We start from the raw sequence: 14,488 nt of genomic DNA, 5'->3' as shown, positions 1-14,488 counted from the left end.
GTTAGGATAAGTTGATGGAAAAATGCATTGAAATAGCTTGAATGTACTGTAGTCGCTATAATTGCTGTCGTTTTGGTTCTAGTGTGTCTTCCCTAATGTAGCTAAATATAGATTTCAGAGGTGTCACAAGACTGTTGATGAGGAAGATTTATGCTCTATATGTGACTCAGTGCAAGTGTAAATAAGTGAATGGACTCTGGAACTATCACTATTTTTCATTTCATTCTTCAACAACATGCAGAATTTGGATAATCAGGATTCTAATATGATTTTCCTATTAATCTGTTTTAAACCATGAAATCTGATATTTTCACCATGACTAATCCATGAAATTTGTCAACTTTGTCTGTGATTTACACAAGCTCTATTTATAAAGAGAACTTGTTTGAGTCCTAAGGCATGGAATATTATTTCCCAGCATGCTTTTAGTGTCTTTTTACTAATAAGTATAAACAAAATGTGCTCATTGATTATATTATTATTATTTCAAGATCAGGAGGTAAAACATGAGGAATGTTCAAGAGTATATTCCCCATAGCAGTGTATATGAGTCTTAAGCCATTAAGAAGAAAATAACCTATCATATCAGAGTTGGTAAGAATGGTTGTGATCATGAAGTTTACCTAAAATAATTGGATAACTTGCTTGTAGATTAAAAACATATGTGATACTTGTATGTCTTTATGCTGTAGGCTTTAGAATTAATTGCTGTCAGCATAAAACAGACCAAACAAAAATAGATTTGCATCAATTCTTTGTAATGGGGAACAAAAAAAGCTTGAATGACAGTGAGGATAATTCTATTTTGTATTTGGGGGGGAAATGGCTCTACAACGTTCACATACTGGAGTGCAATTACTATATATGGGAAAGAATAAAGATCCTTTATGTAAATGTAATAACATGTGAGTAATACCTTCAAAAGGAAAGAAAAAAGTCTCTTGTGTACAGAAAGTTAGTCTACTCCAGCTGTCCTCTCTCACTTTGTGGGGGGAAGACATTTGGGGAAAGGCCAAAACACAGATATTCACAAAGCATCCAACTTTTAGTTCAGCATAATGTCTTAATCAGCTTTTACAGAGCTGCTCTGCTCTGTACCAAACATGCTATAAATGTGCAATACATCCGTACATGTAAATAAGTCACACTCCCTGTGGTGATGAGAACAAGATGACTACATATTTCAATAACTGCTCAGTGCTGCAGGTAATAGAAAAGCAGAATCATCTAGCTGTTTTTCAGCTGAGCAGGGGGCTAGAGCTAGAACTGCTGAATACTATGGCTATCTCTACATCATTGGCAATTCCTGATCGTACAGTTTTATGAAAGATCTCCAGAAATCATACACATTAACATCACAGATGGCCAGCTTGTGACAAGATCCATAGACTGGAGCCAGCTAGCAAGAACTTGGTCTGCACTGTAATCTGGTCTTTCTCCAGAAGAAATTACTGTAGATCTGTTTACACCTCCATCAAATTTTCAAAATACAGACATCATCTGTCATGTTCCCTCAATCATATGATGTGAAATGCCTGTTTTGTGATCAGATGATAGGTGAACTTCTGGTCATGTGCTGAGAAAGGGCTCAGGGAATACAGTCTTCAGGTGTCTTCTGCAAATGTCATGATGTTCTTACGTGGTTGCTGAAGCCATGGCAGGGGAACTCTGTGCCTTTGTGTTTCTGCTTGGCCTTTTCTCTGTCCTGCTTCCTTGATCACTATAGCTCATGCTCTCAAAGGCACAACTGCCTCTTAAACTGATTTCTGAATGAAAACGGTCAACTGGATAATTGATAACTGGAGAACTAATAAGGTTTAACCAAATGCCTGTGAGTTTCCAGAAAGTATAAAGCCATCCCTGATAAAGAAATGAATTCAAAACAGCTACTTACTATCCCTCGTATTATGATTAATCTGAGTATCAAATAAAATTAGCAGTGGGGGTGGGGGGAAGGAGGGGGTATTTCTTCCTATAAACTGCAATTCTTCTGTGGAACTGCTTGCTACATGATGCTGTGAGTACCAAAGTTTTTACCGGTTCCAAAAGAGATTTGATTAATTCATTGGGGCGGGGAGCAGGAAATCCATCAGAGGGTATTAAATGCTGAGATACTCTTTGGAATGCATAAAATCTGTGCTGTGAAGGTTGCTTAAGCTGGGAGACTATACCAGGAGCCACCACAGGAGAGAGGATGCTGTGGTGGATGGACCTGTGGTGTGCTCCAATGTTCTTTAGCTCTCTACCAGGCCTCCTGCAGTTACCCCACCACTCAGAAATCATTGTCTCACAACATTCTAAGAGTCGAGGGGAAGTGTGGCCTCTACTCCAGGCTGGAATCTGTTCTTGACCCAAGAATTATAATTTATTTCAAACTTACTAAAGTAATTAGTCCAAAAGGATATTTTGTGGAGGACAGGGAAGAATTTGGGGAAGACAGATGAATGTTTTACACATGATGTTTTGCACTTCCCTAGCTAAGAAGCAACTGAATAAATTTTCTTCTGGTTGCTCATAGTGTAAGATGGAAAGTAAGTGGAATCTCAGCCTTTTAAAAGATATTTTGAAAATAGTGTGAGTGAAAAACAGATGTTTAGAATGAAAATGGGATGTTATAAAATCCCATCAAATTTAGAAATCAAAACGATCTATTGATCCTTTTCTTCATTAAGTGCATCTTATTTTGATATCTCAGTATGTCTCTCTACAGATGCAACTGTTCCCTTCAGAATGTTAAAACTTCTTTAATACTACTGCTATAGTATGGAACTTATGAATAATCAATAGGATTACATAGATTCTGTTACTTATTCATTCTAGATATCCTAGATATTTTGAGCTAATATTTTTATGTATATTTAACCTAATATACATAGAATTGCCTAGGACAGAATTGAAGCTGTGTCAAACTACGAAAGCTTTTGACTTTATCCATTTACTGAATCATTAAGCAAATACTCTTGTGTTTTCTGCATTTAGGCTTTTAAAAAACATTGTCTTTATGTTATAAAGGATTCTGTTTTACACGATTAACATGACATGTTCATGTAAGACAAAATGCGCTCCAGTGTAATTAGGCCTACAGAATTTACCTAAACATTTGTTGAGTATGAAAGTTCTACAGCAAGGCCTTTTCCTAATGCATACATTTATCAGCTAAAATCTTGATTGTTTTGCCTGTATTATGTCACTCACGTCTGGAAAGAACAGCATCCTGCTGTTTGTGAAGCTGATCTCCTGCTGCTATTTAGCCACTTGTAGGATTCTGTCCCAATTCCTCTAATCCACTCTGTTTCAATAGCACCATATTTGGACTCCTTCACACATTCTTTTGCTGCTCTGTTTGGGATGCTCTATGAGCTGAATTAGAATTTTAATGCTCTGTTCAAAACAGAAGGAACCTTTTTCTTAAATGAGAATATAAGGAATAATCTCTGCTCCCTTGGATAGAATTTCTACACGTGCACTATATTATTTTCCTTCAAACTGTTGTCCAGAAGTTAGGGGCACAATTTCAATATATTGGTTTACTTTATATAAATCAGATCCAATTTGAGGTTTAATGTTGCAATAAGGCCTGCTACCATCTTAAATTGTTTCTTTCCTGTTGTAACTCCCCATTCAGAGTTCAGCGCTCCTTGTTTCCATTACGTCAAAAGTTTACTGATATTTTTTCGAGCTCCTTGTGCAAGTCAGGCCTAATTAAAGCAGAGAACCAAAAGGACTCCAAAAATGGTGTTAGAAATGACACCAAAACACAAAGTGCGCTGTAGATATTTTTGCCTCACTTTCAAGAAGTCAGCAAAGATTTGCATATGTGTTTTGCCAGTAGCTATTTTCTGATTGCCACATAAAACAAGGTTTAGAGAAAACAACTTAAAGCTTGATTGGTATACCTATATATACATTGTGTGTCACTTTACTTCACAGCTAAGCCTGTTAACTTCGGCAGAACTATTTGTGGCTGAGATAGCAATTGAAAAAAACAGGATCGCAGACATGGTCCTTTTAAACGTAGAGCTCCTAGGCTTATACTTGCTTTAAGATTTGTTCTTTAGTGAATGAGATTTAGTTTACTGAAAAATAAAAACGTGAATTATGATGCTAACTTTACTCTATGAAAAGAAAGAAGTTCCTTGGACGCAATGTAACATTGCATGAGTCTCTGTTGTACAATTTTAAAATTTTTCAGTGCAGTATATATAGCTTACCTAAGTTTATAAAGAGAATAAAGGCATTATCCAGGTGAAACGTATTTCAATAATTCCATGAAGTGTCTCTCACTTGTACCAAACTTCCCGCACGGGAGAATTTAGAATGTTTTTAGAGCGTGTACCATGTTTGTTTTAGCTGTAGCTTTCTGCAGTTCAGAGTTCCCTCAGTGTGCTTGGATTATCACTGGCAGGAAGCACTGGTGCCAGGACCTGATGAAAAACACCATCTTGTGAATGGGGTTAGGGATGCAAGTGGAAAGTGGAAAAGACAACGGCTACAGCAGTTTGATAATATAGAAATTGCTATCAAGTTTTACAGCTAGGAAGGGAACAGAGAAGAAAACGAAGAAAAAGGGGAAAGAAAAAGATTTCAGAAAGTGAAGGTGGAACAGGGAGAGAGGTAGAGAATTATAGGAGGAAGCAAAGGAAACCATACTGAAGAAGTGGGACAAAGAAAAAAGTATTATACGGCCTTTCTTCCTTGCATTTGGCAAGTAATGTGTATATATTATTTGTTCACAAATGTGTTAACATTTCTAATGATAGAAACTTATAAGACAGACAGACATTTAGAAGTTTTTATCAAGGGATTTATTTTATGTAATACAAAATGAAGAGATTTGTAAATGATCCATCTATGCAATATCAGCTTGAAGACCTGCGGTTCTGCTGCTCCTTCTCTGTTTGTACTTTAAAATTAATTGAAAGCCTCATTGTTTTGTTTAAACTGTGAAAGCTTCCAAGGTCAATGAGTGAGGTAATTGACCTGCCTCTTGTAGGACAAAAATATGTATGTTAAATTGCATAATTAGTTTTAATTACATAATTATGGTGTTTAATGTGTGGGGGTCAAAGGTTACTATTACATTTAGAAGTCATGGCAAGAAACACAAAAATAAGCAACATAGTTTAATTCTGTGTTTCTTTGGGTTTTAAAAAAGGGTTCCACTGTGATCTATCCTTGACCTTGGATATTTGATGATTATAGAAAATAATATATTGCTGTTATACTTTTTGGAATCATAGAGACACCTTTGTAAATGTCTAAGTGACTTTACCAAAGACTTCATTTAGCTTTAGAGTACACGAAAGTTAATCAACAGTGGGAACTCAACTGACAGCAATTTAATCTGATTGGGAAAGGTAATTACATGATTACCAGGAGTGTTTATATATGGACAAGGATATTTTTATTGGAAAAAACCCTAATTGCTTTCTTACTGAGAAGAGAAAAACCAAACAAATTTGTTGTCACAGGTTAAGAGGACATCCTTCGTTCCTTGAGATAGCTTCTTTCCATATTTTAGTGACAAAATGAACTCATAATTCTTTGCAAATTTGCACTGGGATTATGTTATGAGTTCCTCTGTTTCTAAACTAGAAATAATGCCATCATTAACTTTTGTTTAAGAAGCTCATTGCTTACACATTAATTGTGTGATAGCCTAAAGATGTCATGATGCTTGTAATTCATGATCTCTTTTACTGTGTGTAAACACTGTTGCTTAAATAAAGGTTGATTTCACCAAACTTAAACCTAAAGGTCCATTATACTAATGGATATTTCTGGGAAGGAAGGCATTATTTGTTTTTCCATGATGGTTAAAAAAAAAAAAAAAAAAGCACTTTGTACAAGATAGGTAGATAAAAGATGGTGTTCCTAAACGCTAGAAGAAAAAATCCCACTTTAGGTTCTCTGAATGGTCCTTTAGAAAATGCTCTTTCAGTCTATTGACAATGAAGGGAGTGTTGGGAGATGAATCTTCATTAACAAACATTAACCTCTGTGCATACCTCCCTGAAGTGCACTACAGAGTAGAATCCCATTTGGCTAATAAATACTGGCTTGCTCCAAAGCCTGTTTAAGTAATGGGCCAGGCCTGGCCTTGGCACTTTGTATGATGGTGTTAGACACCAAAAAAAGAAATTGAAACTTATAAGAATAACTTCATATCTCCTCAGTAACTATTGAACGCATTCTGCCAATGGAAATGGGATACAATCCTCTAAAGGCTGGCTTCTAATGAAAAAGTTAATGAACTAAACGTTAAATAAGGAATAAATGAATTTTTGAAATGAACTATGTAATTATGGGAAGTTCTGTGATTCATTCCATGTTATAAAAATCATTTGTTCTCCCTTTTGCTAATTTTTCCCTAAATAAGTTCTTTAGAAAATATTACAATTTTGAATTGTTTTTCTAAACCAGATGATCCAGTCACTGTTGGAGGCACATAGCCACGGCAAAATCTCATGCTGTACATTGATCACCTGTCCAACCTTTGCCTAGAGTGTGATCCCCAGTTCCTTCAAGAGATCCATCTTTACCAGTCTATAAAGAAGAAGAGGAGGAGGGAGACATCTGGGATATTCAAGTATCAAAGTTTAACACCAGAGCAGGTTGAATCTCCATTTATATTATTCTCTATATATGTTGCTAGTATTGACTTGGATATTTGGCTGAAGATTTTTTTTCAGTAATTATATAGTATGCTCTGAAGTTTTACCAGCATTAAGGCATTTTTGTTTAGACTCCTCACTTACTGAAACTACGCACGCATTTTTCATAGTTCTGTGGTGTGAAATTGAAATCAAAGTCATTCTGCTATGAAGGAAGTTAGCTAATCCTGAGCATGCCTGGCAGTCTGTACCTGTATCTCGAACCCGTGCTGACCACAAAGACCAAAATGGCTTGTTTAAAACTGTCCAGCGTACTGTAGTTGTACTAGTCTGTATTTAGCACACGCAACTAAATGCAGGTCCCCAGCAAGTAGGCTCATTTTCATTTGCTTGCTTCAGGCAAGTTAAACTTGGTTCTTACTCTTCCTCTTCCATTTCCATGAGGAGTTTGATATCCACAAAACAGACAAGGTTTCACTTACTGTCCTAAGGACTGCCCCTTTAGGAGTCTAGCACAGCCCACACACAATCCTGGAATATGTCCAACTTGTTCTTTGAGCAGAATGTGAACCTCTGACCTTCTGGGCCTCCGGCAAGAGTGCTGCCTACTGAGCCACCAATACCCAGGCCATCAATAAGTTTTAAATGCCAGTTGCAGACTTCACAGAGATAATGACTTCAGTGTGTAAAGGTTTTGTTGTGGAGGCTGCAGTCTCACATATGGCGTGACAGAGTAAATATGCTAAAACCATAGAGAGCTGTTGCATAACTTGCCTTGATATAACAGTTTTTGTAATATGTTTCAAGGCATGGAATATTATTTAAAGGGACCCTGTTATGTAGGCTTAGGCCCAAAATGAAGCTATTATAAAAAGAATGTTTAGCAAAAACAGAAATATGTCCATGAAATTGTTGGAGTGGGAATTTCAGGGTAAACTTGCTTGGATTTAAACAGTCGCCTGCATGACATTGCACTGTTGTGCTAGGGAATGAGAACCAGCAAATGAAAATACTATTAAGTGAGAATCAGAAACTGAAGCTGAGCAGAATTAAGATATTAGAAGTCTGTTGCTATTGTTATAACTTCTTAAAAATCTTACCACTAATCCTCAGAAGGAAGAGATGAAAAAAAAAAATTCCAAATTAGTAATTCAAAGCAGCATTAGTGACACAGATAGATAAATGTATTTGGATTTTACTATTATTTTTAACCTGCTCTCAAGTAAGTTCTTGTGTTTTATATACTTAAAAAGAACAAATTAATATGAAATAAGCTTTAGGTTTTTGGCACATCTCAGTTTTACTGATGTTCTCTATTTAAAATTTAGCATTAAAAGCATACAAAAGACATGTTGATGTTTGTGAAAATCAAACTGATAAATGTGATTACACAAAATGTTATTTATAGACTTGGATCAAGAAGGAAAATGTAGCCAGATTCAAGCTAAGACTTACATTATGGAAAGGCTGTTAAATAAATTGCATGAACCTTCTATGGAGCAAAGGCCAGGAACCCAGGACTCCTTTTTCCAGCTGAGCGCCCAAATCACTAGGCTACAGACTCTTGCTCCCTCTTGTGTTCTTTCTCTGGCCCAATGAATCTTGAATTATTTTCTGTACAATGATACAGCTTCAATAGGAGAGCTTTAATATATCCCTATCCTCGTCCCAGCATTTAATGCAGCCAGTAGCCCGTTGGTTAGAACACTCTGCTAAAAGACATTGCTTTGACTTCTAGACTGAAAAAGGAATTGGACCTGGGGATTTTGCTTCTGGGATGAGTAGTCCTGCTGCTAGGCTAGGGATGACTGCTGTTCATGTACCATTTTAGAAAGAAATAGCACCTGAAGGATTTTGTAGGAAACCCACCTGGTTGGTGTTTATTAGGCTGGCTTTGAGAACACCTGTTGGATCAACCTCCTCAGACCGTCCACGCAGGGGTGGGCTTCGTTTCTAGATCCCAAGCAGGCTAGATGTAAGCTGTGCACTGAGGTGTTCGGTCCTGGCCAGGCAGGTACACTCTGGCCATGCACAGAGATGCAGCTCCTGTGTCTGGCCTGTCGCACCATCGAAAACTGTATTGTCTTCAGAGAACAGACATCTCCAGGATGAGATAGAGGCCTTGAGGATCACCATTTTGGCTGGAGGTGCCTAAATTCTCCACATGTCCTCTTTTTAATTCCCATATTTTTAAGTGTGTAATTAGTTTATTTTAATTTAACAGCTCCTTTGAATGTAGAACTGAGGGATTTTATGAACCTGTTTTTCAAACATAAGCTAACTGTAAAAGAATGTGTTATAATTCAACAAGATGATAGGGAGAATTTCTGGTTCAAAAGTGCATTGACAGTTACGAACCATAGACACAGTGCATACTGAAGCTCTAAAAAGTGAAATTGCTTTAAATGTGTTAATGCTTTTCAGGCATTAATGTAGAGCAGTGTGCATTAGATCTGAACTCAGGAACAGCCAACTAAATTAACTGCATTGCAGTTATAAAACAAATGTTTGTCAAAATTTCTGACTTAATTCCTAGGCTATCATTTTATTTTTTTCAGTGTGTATGTTTTTATTAAGTCCTGCAGTGCAGGTCTTTATTCATGCAAATGCATTTATCTGCCTCAATGGAATTATTCTGGTGAGTAAGTCAAATGTCTAAGATCAAATAGGATGAGTTTGGTTTTCTTTTTAATAGAAATTCTAATTTTGAAAATGACATCTGTGAATTATTTTCAGTCTGAAGAGCTACAGACAGTATAAAATTAGAACTGTGGATTTCCTTACCAGTATTTTTATTATTGTTTATACCTGTTTAAAACACTGGAGAAATAATATGATTCATTGCACATTACTTTGCTGGCAGTAGATGTATCACCTAGTTTAGTATCCAAATGTGAACTATTGCTGCTTTGTAATATGGTAAATTGGGGGTGGAGGTGGGAATAGAAACTTATATTCATGACAGGCTGTTGGTTTTGAAGACAGGTCTTTTTCTGCCTCGCTAGTGTCTATTTTCATTGCAGTGGAGCTTTTTATATAGTAGGATAGCACTCAGCAGAAGTAGGAAGGATGCAATCCGTATCCTGGTTATCGACCGAGTAGATTTATGTGCAGTTCATTTGGCAGCATTTATGTTTCCACACACAGGACTTTCACTGTCTCATAATCTGTCTAAAGAAGGGCTACCATTTGCACAAGTTAACACTATCTCTCCTTTCACAGTGAACAGAAGTTAAATTGATAAAGATTGTAAGTCAACATCATATTAATGATTTTGTGTGCATGGAGACCTACCGGTGTAGGGAACTGCTTAGCACAGTGTTGACTTGATTGCTCTAGAGAAGTGGGTGTGTGTTTGTATGTTAAAGGGGGTGCTTAGATACCAGTGTTATGAATTTGGGATAAATAGCTAAAAAACCACTGTAATAACCCACATAATGAAAGAGAAGGATAGAGAGGACTGAAAGAAAACTGGAGTCGGAAAACTGAGTAGGAGAGCAGAGGAAACAGAAACATTTCTACAGGAGGGAAAATTTTTGAAAGCTGTGAATTGATAGAGTGGTAAACTTTGGAGGTGAGTAGAGGTCTTCAAGAATGAATAAATTTTGTATAACTATGGATAAACTATACAACATGATTCTAGTAGATTTGAATCGGTGTAATTTGGGAAGCCTTGCATAAGGCAGTTATAATAATTAAAAGTTGTGATCAATAAGTATCTTGAGAGAGTCAGGTAATAGTCAAATGTAAGACAAGCTATAGAAATGAAAAACAGACTTGCCGTTCAAGTCACATGAAAATTAGTATTTAATTCGGGAACAGCATTTTCAAGATTACAGATAGGAAGGATAAAAAGAAATCACAGTAAAGATGACTTATATGTTAGTTAAAGTTCAGATTACAGGCCTTATCCCCCCAAGTATAAAAATCACCAACTGCATTTTCAGTTAGCAAAAAAGAAAAAAAAGTAATATGAATGCTGTTGTGTTTTCCCTTGATCAAGTTTAAATGAAAACGTTTTTCATGTTATTGTGTATTTTGATATTTTTGTTTTATATGAGAGGTTTGTTGTTGGATGATTAGTAGCAATGATTCCCTACCCTAAGTCACTTGATATCTTGAACAGGAAAAGATTGCATGGCCTGGTCTCACTGTCCCCTCTTTAGTGTTGTTACAAAGAAAAAAGACTGTTTACAAATGTGTGAAACTTATTTGCATTTGCTCTTGGAAATACTTAAGCTGCTAGGGAATTTTTCAAGTTGACAGAGTTTTTGATAGAAATTGTTGCTTTATCGAACCTGAAGCCTCTCTCATATCAAGGGTAGTTTAAAGAAACTTCCCTTAGGAAGCTTTACTTTCAGATAGCAAATAACTAATTTATTGAAAATGGAACTGCTCAACAAGAAACCTTGAGAGAAATCTGCATTACAATACCCAGAGCGTAATAGTTAGGGCATTATCCTTTAAGACATGCGACTTTGGTTCAATTTCCTTTTCTGAATCCAGCTGAATAGAGACTTAAACCCAGTTGAATATCTAATGCATCCAAGGCAACTGTCATTACCACTGGACTATTGTCTGTAATAGATTGGGTATCTCTGCTTTTGTGGAAATTCTGAAAGGATTTGTCCTAATACTAACAAGACCTTTCTGAAATCTTCAGAATTCTTATAGGCTAGGGAGGAACCTTTGTGCCTAGCTTTATTCATAACCTCCAGGCTCTGAAGAAATGCCTGTAATAACCATTATTTTATATATTCATACCAGGCAACATTTATTAATCTGGACTCCAAACTAAATCTCAATCTCAGACTCCATATAGAGCTGTCTTTCCATGCCTCTGGTTATTCCTGTCAGCTGTCTCAGGTTTTTCTCTGTTTTTACTATATTCATACTTCTAACAGTTCAACCAAATCTGCCTAGAAGTAGTACTTGGGATATAACAGCAATGAATTTAATGGCATTTTTTCAGTATAGTTTTCTATCTCTGTTTTTGCACCTTATGATTTATTATGACAAGGTGAACTCAGGGGTGATCACTGCTGAAGATGCTTCCAGTTGAAATGTGCACCTACTGAAAAAAAAAAATTCCAAAACCTGTAGTAAGTAATTTGATTGTGGTTGGGACATTGTTTTGGAATATGCAGTCGATGATGGATTCCATGAAACTACAGGAATCAGGATTGTTTTGTGCCCTGTCAGTGGGTAGGTATTCTTCTGAGATTACCAAAAGGGATCAGTTACCTTGGTAATGTGTCCACCAATATTTATTGTGTCTATTTCTTTACACAGGCTAACAAACATTCATCATGTGGGAATGTTGGTCGTGATCAACTTGAGCTGAATTTAAATTGATGACCTAAAGGTTAAAGTCTTTGTATCCCATTACCTCTCCCGTGGGCTGTCCAGTCCCACTTCAACTGGGTTTAACACCATCTTTAGTTTATCAGTGTCTTTGGAGGAAGAGCAGTCTTTAGAAGTGTTGATCTGACAAATACCATCGATATCCTGTTAAAAAAAAAAAAAAAAAAAAAAAAAAATTCAGTATGACTTTTGCAGCTTGTCAATACTTGAAGAAGGTTCTGAACAAGTATTCAGATGCTGAACTAATAACTTAACCAGCCTGTTAGGTAGCTTTAATCCAGTCATATGGAAACATAATGCAGTGTAGCAGCCCAGTGAAACATGAAACTATGAGAACAGCTGAATAAATTTAAACACATTTTTGAACATTCTAACCTTTGTCATAAAAATCTGATAATATAGAAGAAAAGCTAATAACACTTTCTTTTGGTTTTGTTATTCTGTACAGTAGTTGAGAAGACTTAATATTTCTTGTGGTTGCTGACTTTAAAGAAGTAGTGACAATTTCTGCTTTTTGCCCCATATGAAGTCTATTCTTTCTCACTCATTAAGGAATGAATCTGGTTTCTGTTTTATTCAATATTGTATATACATCTCACTCACAAATATTTAAACTAAGTAAATATGGAATCTTAAACATGGAATATGCTTTCATTCTAAACTGGTGGCTGTGGGAAAAGGTAACAATATTTTATTCAAATAGCTGTGGTCCCTTTGGAAGAGAAAAATAAGTGTTTTGCCTAAAAATTGGATAGGCTTGTGCTTTCTGTAGGGCAGCAAACTTTTTACCAGATTATACCTATATTGTTATATTTATATGTATAGAATTCAGACTATAAAGGATCTATAGGAAAGGGTTTGCAGATACTCACTTCAAAAACACATGGCTAGTATTCAGCCCCTATATCTGGGGCTAATTTAATTCTTCTTCTCCATTCAAAGTGCCTCACTCCTGCCTACAAATGCAGAACAGATTCCCTGTATTTTCTTTCTTGAAAGTACCGTCATTTTATTCCTAACTGGGAATAGCATGAAATGGAAATACATTTATGACTCTACTTAAACAAACACCAAACAAAATAAAAGCAGGGATAATCTGAAAGATAGTTCCATAACAAATTGATGCAGAAAAATGCAGAAATATGAAGCATATTGAAAAGTACACAACTGACATTTTCTCCAGGAAGATTTCCTTTAGCAAACTGATTTTTGGAAGCAGCACAATGTAGCATACCTAGAGTACTTAATTAATTTTGGCTTTATGGCCAGTCCAAACTGGTAATGCAAATTCATGGTTTTAATTTGATCCATGCAAGTAAAGTTCAATACAGGTCTAGGTATGCAGCAGGTCTAGATCCTGTTCTTAAGATACTGTTAAGAGAGTTGTAAAAATAAAGTTTTATTAAACTTAATACAATGACTAGTGGGCATTTGTGCTTTCCAATGTTATGTCTGTGTGACTCTCCTATGTATATTCCTCACTCTTCTTCCATATATATTGTACAGTCTGAAATGCTGAGGGATACTGAATTTTACATCCTGAGGCACAGTCATGCTGAGGCTTTCTTGAAAAAAGACAAGCTCTTTGTTATGTTTTGGAGTCTGTGGTTCAAACTGTAGCTTGTGTAGGTAGCTAATGGGTTCGACCAGCCCCTTCAGTAAAGCCTGGATCCTTTTGGGGGTAATATATCATTGAAACATAAAATAAGCTTTGATTACAAAAGATGTCTTCTATAAACAAAGACAGTTGCAAATATAGCACTTCGGGTTTACAAGGCAAAATCAGACCAAACCTCAAAACAGAAATGGAAACTAGATAACATTTTATTATGCATTACAGAGATGTAATTAACTGATCAATATGAATCTCCTTTGTTGAATTTGATGAGGTCGCAGAATTAATTTTAAAGGGGAGACAAATTCACCCTTTATTTTAATTGATTTTTATGTGTAGACCAAGTACCTGAACTGGACTGGTGGTAAAGACTGCTTTAGCTAAGTTTAGTATTGCTTCTCATTTTTCTTTTGGTTTTCTATCAAATAGAAAAAGAAGATGTGAGAGAACATAAAATGGTTCAATCTCCATTTTGTCAGAACAGGAGGGTAGAACAGTATTTTCCACAAGATTCAGTGGCTATTGTTGACTTTTTTATGTTAAACCTATGTTCATGGAAATCAATGGCAAAAACTTTAGGGATTTACAAAAGGAAGTTTGGGATATGTTAGTTTTTCCCTCTGTAATTAGGCATAATAAAGAGCTTTTTGGTGTAGAGTTTTTTAAACAGCTTTGTCTGGAGCTACTCTTCCAAGCTCTGCTGGTTGAAATGTTACAGTAATGAATCCTAAATTCAAAGATGATTTCTTAAGACTGTGGCTTTGTTCTCCTGTGCACACTGACAGATACAGGGAGAGAAAAACCTTTCTTTGGTCTGAGATCAATACTGTAATGAAAATGCAAATACTTGTGTATGTTACCACAGCTCCCATAGAAGCACCCTTCACGCATCGGG

The 14,488-nt window shown here is 36.1% G+C and overlaps 1 protein-coding gene across 12 annotated transcripts in view; it reads left to right on the top strand.

Moving 5' to 3' along the window:
* ERC2 (ELKS/RAB6-interacting/CAST family member 2) overlaps nucleotides 1-14,488 on the top strand; it is a 534,400-nt gene that overhangs the window by 465,670 nt on the left and 54,242 nt on the right. For 11 of the 12 annotated variants that reach the window (XR_003920743.2, XR_003920742.2, XR_003920751.2 and 8 more), the window contains one exon: nucleotides 6,424-6,614. The exons of the other annotated variant lie outside the window; for it this stretch is intronic. The gene's annotated coding sequence lies outside the window, so the exon portion shown is untranslated. The remainder of the gene's footprint in view (nucleotides 1-6,423; nucleotides 6,615-14,488) is intronic. 12 annotated transcript variants of the gene reach the window in all.

This window comes from Aquila chrysaetos, chromosome 20, assembly GCF_900496995.4.
Source record: "Aquila chrysaetos chrysaetos chromosome 20, bAquChr1.4, whole genome shotgun sequence".
Classification (NCBI taxonomy): Eukaryota; Metazoa; Chordata; class Aves; order Accipitriformes; family Accipitridae; genus Aquila; species Aquila chrysaetos.
This window is presented reverse-complemented; position numbering and strand designations above follow the sequence as displayed.